This window comes from Engystomops pustulosus, chromosome 10 (assembly GCF_040894005.1).
Source record: "Engystomops pustulosus chromosome 10, aEngPut4.maternal, whole genome shotgun sequence".
Lineage (NCBI taxonomy): Eukaryota > Metazoa > Chordata > Amphibia > Anura > Leptodactylidae > Engystomops > Engystomops pustulosus.
This window is the reverse complement of record NC_092420.1, coordinates 102,531,632-102,543,842: the sequence shown is the minus strand read 5'-3', so window position 1 is coordinate 102,543,842 and position 12,211 is coordinate 102,531,632. Positions and strand designations below refer to the sequence as shown.

The 12,211-nt window shown below is 44.9% G+C and overlaps 1 protein-coding gene across 2 annotated transcripts in view; it reads left to right on the top strand.

The window, feature by feature from the left end:
• Positions 1-12,211, top strand: part of PIGK (phosphatidylinositol glycan anchor biosynthesis class K) — a 90,573-nt gene that overhangs the window by 65,704 nt on the left and 12,658 nt on the right. The gene's annotated exons all lie outside the window — the stretch shown is intronic.

Sequence of the window (12,211 nt, the reverse complement as noted above, 5' to 3'; positions counted from 1 at the left end):
GAATAGTGAGTGCAGCTCTGGGGTATAATACAGGATGTAACTCAGGTTCAGTACAGGATAAGTAATGTCATGTATGTACACAGTGACTGCACCAGCAGCAGAATAGTGAGTGCAGCTCTGGGGTATAATACAGGATGTAACTCAGGATCAGTACAGGATAAGTAATGTCATGTATGTACACAGTGACTGCACCAGCAGCAGAATAGTGAGTGCAGCTCTGGGGTATAATACAGGATGTAACTCAGGATCAGTACAGGATAAGTAATGTCATGTATGTACACAGTGACTGCATCAGCAGCAGAATAGTGAGTGCAGCTCTGGAGTATAATACAGGATGTAACTCAGGATCAGTACAGGATAAGTAATGTCATGTATCTACACAGTGACTGCACCAGCAGCAGAATAGTGAGTGCAGCTCTGGGGTATAATACAGGATGTAACTCAGGATCAGTACAGGATAAGTAATGTCATGTATATACACAGTGACTGCACCAGCAGCAGAATAGTGAGTGCAGCTCTGGGATATAATACAGGATGTAACTCAGGATCAGTACAGGATAAGTAATGTCATGTATGTACACAGTGACTGCACCAGCAGCAGAATAGTGAGTACAGCTCTGGAGTATAATACAGGATGTAACTCAGGATCAGTACAGGATAAGTAATGTCATGTATATACACAGTGACTGCACCAGCAGCAGAATAGTGAGTGCAGCTCTTGAGTATAATACAGGATGTAACTCAGGATCAGTACAGGATAAGTAATGTCATGTATGTACACAGTGACTGCACCAGCAGCAGAATAGTGAGTGCAGCTCTGGGGTATAATACAGGATGTAACTCAGGATCAGTACAGGATAAGTAATGTCATGTATGTACACAGTGACTGCACCAGCAGCAGAATAGTGAGTGCAGCTCTGGGGTATAATACAGGATGTAACTCAGGATCAGTACAGGATAAGTAATGTCATGTATGTACACAGTGACTGCATCAGCAGCAGAATAGTGAGTGCAGCTCTGGAGTATAATACAGGATGTAACTCAGGATCAGTACAGGATAAGTAATGTCATGTATGTACACAGTGACTGCCCCAGCAGCAGAATAGTGAGTGCAGCTCTGGGGTATAACACAGGATGTAACTCAGGATCAGTACAGGATAAGTAATGTCATGTATGTACACAGTGACTGCACCAGCAGCAGAATAGTGAGTGCAGCTCTGGAGTATAATACAGGATGTAACTCAGGATCAGTACAGGATAAGTAATGTCATGTATGTACACAGTGACTGCACCAGCAGCAGAATAGTGAGTGCAGCTCTGGGGTATAATACAGGATGTAACTCAGGATCAGTACAGGATAAGTAATGTCATGTATGTACACAGTGACTGCACCAGCAGCAGAATAGTGAGTGCAGCTCTGGGGTATAATACAGGATGTAACTCAGGATCAGTACAGGATAAGTAATGTCATGTATGTACACAGTGACTGCACCAGCAGCAGAATAGTGAGTGCAGCTCTGGGGTATAATACTGGATGTAACTCAGGATCAGTACAGGATAAGTAATGTCATGTATGTACACAGTGACTGCACCAGCAGCAGAATAGTGAGTGCAGCTCTGGAGTATAATACAGGATGTAACTCAGGATCAGTACAGGATAAGTAATGTCATGTATGTACACAGTGACTGCACCAGCAGCAGAATAGTGAGTGCAGCTCTGGGGTATAATACAGGATGTAACTCAGGATCAGTACAGGATAAGTAATGTCATGTATGTACACAATGACGACACAAGCAGAATAGTGAGTGCAGCTCTGGGGTATAATACAGGATGTAACTCAGGATCAGTACAGGATAAGTAATGTCATGTATGTACACAGTGACTGCACCAGCAGCAGAATAGTGAGTGCAGCTCTGGAGTATAATACAGGATGTAACCCAGGATCAGTACAGGATAAGTAATGTCAAGTATGTACACAGTGACTGCACCAGCAGCAGAATAGTGAGTGCAGCTCTGGAGTATAATACAGGATGTAACCCAGGATCAGTACAGGATAAGTAATGTCATGTATGTATACAGTGACTGCACCAGCAGCAGAATAGTGAGTGTAGCTCTGGGGTATAATACAGGATGTAACCCAGGATCAGTACAGGATAAGTAATGTCAAGTATGTACACAGTGACTGCACCAGCAGCAGAATAGTGAGTACAGCTCTGGGGTATAATACAGGATGTAACTCAGGATCAGTACAGGATAAGTAATGTCATGTATGTACAGTGACTGCACCAGCAGCAGAATAGTGAGTGCAGCTCTGGGTATAATACAGGATGTAACTCAGTATCAGTACAGGATAAGTAATGTCATGTATGTACACAGTGACTGCACCAGCAGCAGAATAGTGAATGCAGCTCTGGGGTATAATACAGGATGTAACTCAGGATCAGTACAGGATAAGTAATGTCAAGTATGTACACAGTGACTGCACCAGCAGCAGAATAGTGAGTGCAGCTCTGGGATATAATACAGGATGTAACTCAGGATCAGTACAGGATAAGTAATGTCATGTATGTACACAGTGACTGCACCAGCAGCAGAATAGTGAGTGCAGCTCTGGGGTATAATACAGGATGTAACTCAGGATCAGTACAGGATAAGTAATGTCATGTATGTACACAGTGACTGCACCAGCAGCAGAATAGTGAGTGCAGCTCTGGAGTATAATACAGGATGTAACTCAGGTTCAGTACAGGATAAGTAATGTCATGTATGTACACAGTGACTGCACCAGCAGCAGAATAGTGAGTGCAGCTCTGGGGTATAATACAGGATGTAACTCAGGATCAGTACAGGATAAGTAATGTCATGTATGTACACAGTGATTGCTCCAGCAGCAGAATAATGAGTGCAGCTCTGGGGTATAATACAGGATGTAACTCAGGATCTGTACAGGATAAGTAATGTCATGTATGTACACAATGACGACACAAGCAGAATAGTGAGTGCAGCTCTGGGGTATAATACAGGATGTAACTCAGGATCAGTACAGGATAAGTAATGTCATGTATGTACACAGTGACTGCACCAGCAGCAGAATAGTGAGTGCAGCTCTGGAGTATAATACAGGATGTAACTCAGGATCAGTACAGGATAAGTAATGTCATGTATGTACAGTGACTGCACCAGCAGCAGAATAGTGAGTGCAGCTCTGGGGTATAATACAGGATGTAACTCAGGATCAGTACAGGATAAGTAATGTCATGTATGTACACAGTGACTGCACCAGCAGCAGAATAGTGAGTGCAGCTCTGGGGTATAATACAGGATGTTACTCAGGATCAGTACAGGATAAGTAATGTCATGTATGTACACAGTGACTGCACCAGCAGCAGAATAGTGAGTGCAGCTCTGGAGTATAATACAGGATGTAACTCAGGTTCAGTACAGGATAAGTAATGTCATGTATGTACACAGTGACTGCACCAGCAGCAGAATAGTGAGTGCAGCTCTGGGGTATAATACAGGATGTAACTCAGGATCAGTACAGGATAAGTAATGTCATGTATGTACACAGTGATTGCTCCAGCAGCAGAATAGTGAGTGCAGCTCTGGAGTATAATACAGGATGTAACTCAGGTTCAGTACAGGATAAGTAATGTCATGTATGTACACAGTGACTGCACCAGCAGCAGAATAGTGAGTGCAGCTCTGGAGTATAATACAGGATGTAACTCAGGATGAGTACAGGATAAGTAATGTCATGTATGTACACAGTGACTGCACCAGCAGCAGAATAGTGAGTGCAGCTCTGGAGTATAATACAGGATGTAACCCAGGATCAGTACAGGATAAGTAATGTCAAGTATGTACACAGTGACTGCACCAGCAGCAGAATAGTGAGTGCAGCTCTGGGGTATAATACAGGATGTAACTCAGGATCAGTACAGGATAAGTAATGTCATGTATGTACAGTGACTGCACCAGCAGCAGAATAGTGAGTGCAGCTCTGGGGTATAATACAGGATGTAACTCAGTATCAGTACAGGATAAGTAATGTCATGTATGTACACAATGACGACACAAGCAGAATAGTGAGTGCAGCTCTGGGGTATAATACAGGATGTAACTCAGGATCAGTACAGGATAAGTAATGTCATGTATGTACACAGTGACTGCACCAGCAGCAGAATAGTGAGTGCAGCTCTGGGGTATAATACAGGATGTAACTCAGGATCAGTACAGGATAAGTAATGTCATGTATGTACACAGTGACTGCACCAGCAGCAGATAGCAAGTGCAGCTCTGGGGTATAATACAGGATGTAACTCAGGATCAGTACAGGATAAGTAATGTCATGTATGTACACAGTGACTGCACCAGCAGCAGAATAGTGAGTGCAGCTCTGGGGTATAATACAGGATATAACTCAGTATCAGTACAGGATAAGTAATGTCATGTATGTACACAATGACGACACAAGCAGAATAGTGAGTGCAGCTCTGGGGTATAATACAGGATGTAACTCAGGATCAGTACAGGATAAGTAATGTCATGTATGTACACAGTGACTGCACCAGCAGCAGAATAGTGAGTGCAGCTCTGGGATATAATACAGGATGTAACTCAGGATCAGTACAGGATAAGTAATGTCATGTATGTACACAGTGACTGCACCAGCAGCAGAATAGTGAGTGCAGCTCTGGGGTATAATACAGGATGTAACTCAGGATCAGTACAGGATAAGTAATGTCATGTGTACACAGTGACTGCACCAGCAGCAGAATAGTGAGTGCAGCTCTGGAGTATAATACAGGATGTAACTCAGGATCAGTACAGGATAAGTAATGTCATGTATGTACACAGTGACTGCACCAGCAGCAGAATAGTGAGTGCAGCTCTGGGGTATAATACAGGATGTAACTCAGGATCAGTACAGGATAAGTAATGTCATGTATGTACACAGTGACTGCACCAGCAGCAGAATAGTGAGTGCAGCTCTTGGGTATAATACAGGATATAACTCAGGATCAGTACAGGATAAGTAATGTCATGTATGTACACAGTGACTGCACCAGCAGCAGAATAGTGAGTGCAGCTCTGGGATATAATACAGGATGTAACTCAGGATCAGTACAGGATAAGTAATGTCATGTATGTACACAGTGACTGCATCAGCAGCAGAATAGTGAGTGCAGCTCTGGAGTATAATACAGGATGTAACTCAGGATCAGTACAGGATAAGTAATGTCATGTATGTACAGTGACTGCCCCAGCAGCAGAATAGTGAGTGCAGCTCTGGGGTATAATACAGGATGTAACTCAGGATCAGTGCAGGATAAGTAATGTCATGTATGTACACAGTGACTGCACCAGCAGCAGAATAGTGAGTGCAGCTCTGGAGTATAATACAGGATGTAACTCAGGATCAGTACAGGATAAGTAATGTCATGTATGTACACAGTGACTGCACCAGCAGCAGAATAGTGAGTGCAGCTCTGGGGTATAATACAGGATCTAACTCAGGATCAGTACTGGATAAGTAATGTCATGTATGTACACAGTGACTGCACCAGCAGCAGAATAGTGAGTGCAGCTCTGGAGTATAATACAGGATGTAACTCAGGATCAGTACAGGATAAGTAATGTCATGTATGTACACAGTGACTGCACCAGCAGCAGAATAGTGAGTGCAGCTCTGGGGTATAATACAGGATGTAACTCAGGATCAGTACAGGATAAGTAATGTCATGTATGTACAGTGACTGCACCAGCAGCAGAATAGTGAGTGCAGCTCTGGGGTATAATACAGGATGTAACTCAGGATCAGTACAGGATAAGTAATGTCATGTATGTACACAGTGACTGCACCAGCAGCAGAATAGTGAGTGCAGCTCTGGGGTATAATACAGAATGTAACTCAGGATCAGTACAGGATAAGTAATGTCATGTATGTACACAGTGACTGCTCCAGCAGCAGGATAGTGAGTGCAGCTCTGGAGTATAATACAGGATGTAACTCAGGATGAGTACAGGATAAGTAATGTCATGTATGTACACAGTGACTGCACCAGCAGCAGAATAGTGAGTGCAGCTCTGGAGTATAATACAGGATGTAACTCAGGATCAGTACAGGATAAGTAATGTCATGTATGTACAGTGACTGCACCAGCAGCAGAATAGTGAGTGCAGCTCTGGGGTATAATACAGGATGTAACTCAGGATCAGTACAGGATAAGTAATGTCATGTATGTACACAGTGACTGCACCAACAGCAGAATAGTGAGTGCAGCTCTGGGGTATAATACAGGATGTAACTCAGGATCAGTACAGGATAAGTAATGTCATGTATGTACACAGTGACTGCACCAGCAGCAGAATAGTGAGTGCAGCTCTGGAGTATAATACAGGATGTAACTCAGGATGAGTACAGGATAAGTAATGTCATGTATGTACACAGTGACTGCACCAGCAGCAGAATAGTGAGTGCAGCTCTGGAGTATAATACAGGATGTAACTCAGGGTCAGTACAGGATAAGTAATATCATGTATGTACACAGTGACTGCACCAGCAGCAGAATAGTGAGTGCAGCTCTGGGGTATAATACAGGATGTAACTCAGGATCAGTACAGGATAAGTAATGTCATGTATGTACAGTGACTGCACCAGCAGCAGAATAGTGAGTGCAGCTCTGGGGTATAATACAGGATGTAACTCAGGATCAGTACAGGATAAGTAATGTCATGTATGTACACAGTGACTGCACCAGCAGCAGAATAGTGAGTGCAGCTCTGGGGTATAATACAGGATGTAACTCAGGATCAGTACAGGATAAGTAATGTCATGTATGTACACAGTGACTGCACCAGCAGCAGAATAGTGAGTGCAGCTCTGGGGTATAATACAGGATGTAACTCAGGATCAGTACAGGATAAGTAATGTCATGTATGTACACAGTGACTGCACCAGCAGCAGAATAGTGAGTGCAGCTCTGGGGTATAATACAGGATGTAACTCAGGAGCAGTACAGGATAAGTAATGTCATGTATGTACACAGTGACTGCACCAGCAGCAGAATAGTGAGTGCAGCTCTGGGGTATAATACAGGATGTAACTCAGGATCAGTACAGGATAAGTAATGTCATGTATGTACACAGTGACTGCACCAGCAGCAGAATAGTGAGTGCAGCTCTGGGGTATAATACAGGATGTAGTACAGGTAATGCAGCAGGTTTGTAGATCTTTAGTTCTGACACTTTTTTTGTATCGGCTGGAAAGTCTAAACTATAAAATGATATTCGGATGTTCCTCCGGTTGAGGAGAATTTGTCATTGATGTTGGAGACATTTGCAGATATATATATATGTTATCACTTTTCTATTTCCATGGTAACCGGATTTGTACTTTTCTTAGTTTTTGTGATGAACATTAAAATAGAACAGAATATTTTTTGTTGCTGTTAGAAAGTCTTATAATAACCACAAGTCTCCAGGTATTGGATGTAGATCTAGTGGTGGGAGCAGGTAAGGGGCGGGGGGGGTATTATGTGTGTGTGGGGGGGGGGGGGAGGGGGTTATTATGTGGGAGGGGGGGTCACTGGAGCTATAGACACAGAGGACACTAAGTATCTGTGATAGAGTCAGGGAATATGTAAATGTTTTATACTTTTCCATCCTATAGAACTGGACTGTAAGTGGGAGGGATGGCAGAAAGGGGATCGGTGAGGTCCCCCACAATCCCGACAACGAGGTCCAATTCTCACCAAGTGATGGAGCGGTTGTGCATTAGGAAGCTTCCGACACTTCCATACTATTGAATGGAACGGCTAGAGGCATATACGACCTTCTGCCCCACCCACTAGAAAGGAACCCCCTGTTCTTCAGATTGCTGGGGGTCTGTTGTCTTGCTTAGTGGGGGATCGGAGATGTCTTGCAAACCTGATGCAACCCCTTTAAATGGAACCTGTCAGTTAAATTAACACACACTGACTGATCATATGCTTTAAAACTGCTATTATATGGCAGTACGACTATCCCTATATTGTTCCTCCCCATGCCGGCCAAGTTCCACAGTCGGTTTGTAAAGTTGACCCACCATCTCTGGCTGTGTGACTCGCTGAAGAGAATTCCAGAGCGAGAGGGAATGAATGACTTAAGAGATGCACTGGTTGTCTCTCCGATGAGAAAGCAAGTCCTTCCCATTGTCTCTCTCATCCCTGAAGGAGATATGAATGATGTAGCAGAGCCGAGTTGGCTCAGCTGAAGAGAGAGCATGCCCCAAGAAGCTGCTGGTGCGGCTGAGGCGGAGGAACATGAATATGCATAGATAGTGAGTCATCTTTACAAATGGATTGTGGCTCTTCTACAAGCATGGAGAGGGACAATATAGGGATAGTTGTACTACTTTATAATAGTTTTAAAGATACTTTTTAGTTAATGTGGGTTACTGACAGGTTCCCTTTAAGTCTGCGCCTGGTTCTTCAAATACTTAATGTAGGCACAAGAGGAAACCAGAAAAGCCCCTCCCTGATTTCCATCCCCCAGTATTACAGCTCCTACATCTCCACCTGAGCCGTCAGAGTTCTTCTTCTCCTGCTCCACGTGGCTCCCGGGTGTCTGAGCCCGCATTGTAATACAAGGGTTTTGTATGGAGCATAAATATCCCATTATTGCGGCCTGGATTCTCTCCCGCGCTGCACAAATTGTCCCGCTCACTATTTAAGCAGCTTTTCAGCAATTCGTGTGATTGATGGCGACTGGAGAGCGGTACAATAAGTCAGCGGCGCCATCGCCCCACGCACAAGTGATTTAACGCCTGCGCCGAGTGGGCACCACACACAGAGGAGAGATAGGGGGGAGGTATACGAGGCCACCACCGGGGAGCAAATAACCGGAGCGGTCACGGGGCCCACGTTACACCACGGCCATCGCTCTATGATTTACCATCCGAGCTCCTCAGTATAGAGACTGGGGGGGGGCGCGTCCTGCAGATGTCAGCGCATGCACGGGGGCCATAAGTTTCACTATACAAACAACTGCAATATATATTGGACCATTGCTTAAAGGAATCTACCATCCAAACATTCCTCCTAGATCCGGCACCGGGACTGTGGGATCTTCTTATATTTCTCATCCATGGCCTCCTTCCTACTAATATCAACTTTTAAAATGATGCTAATGAGCTACACGTGATCTGGGATGGCAGAGCCCCTCTATGCTGTAGCTTCACAGGCTGTTACACTGTGCAGGAGCCCTTCTCCCTCTTCCCATTGGTGCACAGCTTCAGTTGCTCGTCCGTTGCTTTTTGTCTCCATTCTGTCTCTGTTTTTCGTTGTTTTGTCTCCGTGTCCGCAAAAAATAACTAAAGGTTTAACATTGTATAAAAAACATCATCCTGGTTTTTTAGCTTCATCAGTGAAAGGAAAAAAATAACGGATCTTTTATCAGTTCTGTTGCCTCCGGCGATCCACGAAAATAATAGGACATGTTTCATTAGAAATCTGTGGAAATCGCTGAACCACGGACGTGAGAAACAGCGCCAATGTGAAAGAGCTCTGCACAGTGTAACAGCCTGTGAAGCTACAGGACAGAGGGGTTCTGGTAATGCCACCCCATAGCACGTGTAGCCCTTCTGTCTCATTAGCATAATTTTAAAAGTTGATTTTATTAGGAAGGAGGCCATGGGTAACACATACAATAAAATTCCGACAGTCCCGGTGCCTGGATCTATGACTAATGTCCCGGGATTATCAGGATGGATTCTGATGGGAGATTTCCGCTAAAGGACATCTACCACCAGGATGAAAGATTGTGAACCCAGCACACTTACATGCTGGTGTGTTCGTCCTCTGGCAGTATCTGTTGTTCATTAAGCTTCTATGCCCTTATTTTTAAGGGAAAAAATGCTTTTAAAATTATGCAAATGAGCCGGAGGGGCTCTGGGCTCCATAGATTTTAACGTCACCTGGAGCCACTCGAGCTAATTTGCATAATTTTAGAAACCTCTTTGTTAAACAAACCTGGCATAAGAAGCTAAAAGAAGAGCAGAAGGGGCACACACCAATATGTCACTGCTTGGTTTACAGTCCTTCATCCTGGTGGTAGATCTCCTTTAAAGAAACACTCCAGATTTATTTTTTTTTTTTAAATACACAGCACATAATAAGGACAATTCCTGCAGTGTGATGTCTTCTATTCTCTGATCAGTCACCATGTATGTGATGACTATTATCAATCCCATGATGCCTTAGCACAGCCATAGACTGTAGCTCCTCTGCCTGCTGGGAGGACAGTGTGATTTTCATTTTATCTCTTTCTGCCTGAAGACCTGAGGTCAGTGTAAGGTCCTGACGCTCCATCACCATCTTACTATCCTGTGAGGCGGGGGCTTGTCTGGAGACCCGCAGCAGCTGCTGTTAGAGTTTGTGCCCCATATATTTTCGGAAGAGTTTGGTGCAGTTCTGGTTGTACAGTCCTGTAGCCTGGTCTGTCAGTTGTTGACCTCGTGTATGATTCACATGTTACTGAAGAGAAGGATCCAAAAAATTATCAAAAAAAAAGACCTTTACATGTACGGTAGGTTGTCTGTAGTGTCTGACCATTTGGTGAACCTTCACCCACCAACCTACATGATGAAGCGCTGGTCCTTCCATGACCCTACAGGACCTGCGTGATGAAGAGCTGGTCCTTCCATGACCCTACAGGACCTGCGTGATGAAGAGCTGGTCCTTCCATGACCCTACAGGACCTGCCATGAGGGAGATGTTTGGACCTAGGTCAGATCCTGACACCTTGCGGCCCCACCCCCTTGTCGGGTGACATTGACCCTGTATATTGTGAGGAGGTGGATAGGTCCTTCAGATGCCACCACAGGCAGTCTTCCTGGAACGTCTTTTGGCTTCATACTGGAGGCCTCCGCTGCGCCGCCGCCGTGTACGTCGCTTATGATGTCGTGTATCTGCCCCACAGTCTCCGGCTGCCAGGAGTTCTCTCTGTACGGGTTATTATGTTATTTCTGCGTTTTGTTGGTTCTATAATGGATACAGGCGAAGGTCGGGGAATTGGGTTAATGAACATGATTGGCCGTAGGGCGATGTCCTGCATCTGATGAGCAGAGATTATGGATCTTCTCACATGGACGCTGGTGCCGGATGCCCCTCGGACACTCATTGTCATTGAGGCTCGTTCAATGTACCCTTGGAGGGTCTCAGGCGACGTCCGGACCAGACGTTTACTGCGGGTGATGTTTATCAGACACTTTTCCTATATGTTTTTCATTAACAGTTTGTGCAAAGTAAGGGGAAGACGGATGTGCGGTCCAGATCACGGTCCAGATCGCAGTCCAAATCGCACCTGCATCTCCTATTATTCAGAAAATTTGCTGCCTGTATCGGTCCTATTGTACATAATTGGGAATTCTCCTTTTTAGCCGCACTGCAGATGGGACACGTGGTCCGTATTTCATATCTGCAGCATGTTAAAGTCTGGCCGCTCGAACCCCCACGGATTACAAGGAAGGGGGTTTGGTTCTGTGTAATTGAATGAAGTGGCCGATGCTCCTGCTGCTCCATTCAGTTCCATGGTTGCACTGGAAATTACAGAGCGCTGTGCTCAGAAATTTTATTGAACGGAGCTGGGGGACTCATGCTCTTCTTGCCGGTCCACAAATTAGGGGGGGGGGGGGTTGCCAGTAAATTTATATTGACAACTTACCCACACAGTAGGTTCCCAAAGTCTGGGAGTCTGACAATAGAGAGATACTGAGCAGCTGTATTGGATAGAAGTCCAGCTCTTCTCTGTGTAGGGCCGGGAACGGGGTCGGCACCTCTTCTCCTATTGTCTATTAGCAATGATCCTCGGTGATCCCAAAGCTTCAAACCCTTCAACTTCAAACTCCAAAATCCTGAAGAAAATAACAGCCTGGCAGAAGGATCCTGTGATGGACGGAGGTCTGATCTAAAGAATCCGGACCACCCCTGGATCTCGATGCCAAGAACTGGTTAAACTCCATCTGTGCGACCGCCGTCTGAGAACCCACAATGCACTGCTCTGCAGTAACCGGAATCACAATCTACCTCCAGAGAACGGAGAATGTGCACAAAGCGATGGACTTACCCTCTTACATGTTATAGAGACCTCAACCAGAAACCTCAAAAGTTAATCCATATTCCGGATATGGGAATGTTCCTGTGTTGGGTCCTGGCTGTGCGCCGTACA